We start from the raw sequence: 696 nt of genomic DNA on the forward strand, positions 1-696 counted from the left end.
AGGAGAAAATACTGGAGAAAAAACAGCGGGTGTATTTCGGCATGCCACCACTCGGTTCCCCCGCTTTCCTTCACCTCAGCCCTAATCTCTCATTTCAAAAACTGACTTGACGCTGTTGCCAGCTATGTCCCTTCCGCCGCCTGCTGCAGGTGGCTGGGGTCTGAGGAAGCTTGACCCTCACACCCGCACACCCGCACCAGGGTAGGTCCTTGGTTCCTTTCAGCCCCGGTGCGTCCCGCGTGCTTTGAAGTGGAATTATAGTTTTGGCTAAAAACTTTCCTTCTCCGTGTTACTGGGAATCTAAATTGACTAAATGCGCATTCTAAAATCTTGGCGTTCCCACACCGGGAGTCGAACCCGGGCCGCCTGGGTGAAAACCAGGAATCCTAACCGCTAGACCATGTGGGAGACGACGAAAAGCTAGGCAAACCTAGACAAATTGAGTCTTCTCAGTCGGCTTCCGCCCACTCTATCACGTTCGTCCGTAGGCGTCAAACCTCCTCCTGCGCCTGCGCGGAGTCTGCAGCCGTTTAAACTGCTCAGGTTCGTATTCTCTCCTTACAGGGGCCTTTGAATCTTTCTTCAATCTATACTCGCGTTTTTCGTGATCTCATCCAGTCTCCTGGTGCTAGGTACCATGTCGACACCAATGTAGACACTAGATTGGATGAGTCATTGTTCACAATTCCTCACTAG

The 696-nt window shown here is 51.7% G+C and overlaps 1 non-coding gene across 1 annotated transcript; it reads right to left on the reverse strand.

Moving 5' to 3' along the window:
- Positions 1 to 336: 336 nt before the first annotated feature.
- TRNAE-UUC (transfer RNA glutamic acid (anticodon UUC)) lies at positions 337 to 408 on the reverse strand. The gene has a single exon. It is a non-coding gene; the product is annotated as a tRNA-Glu (tRNA).
- Positions 409 to 696: the final 288 nt, after the last annotated feature.

The sequence above is a fragment of the Macaca mulatta genome, chromosome 17 (assembly GCF_049350105.2).
Source record: "Macaca mulatta isolate MMU2019108-1 chromosome 17, T2T-MMU8v2.0, whole genome shotgun sequence".
Lineage (NCBI taxonomy): Eukaryota > Metazoa > Chordata > Mammalia > Primates > Cercopithecidae > Macaca > Macaca mulatta.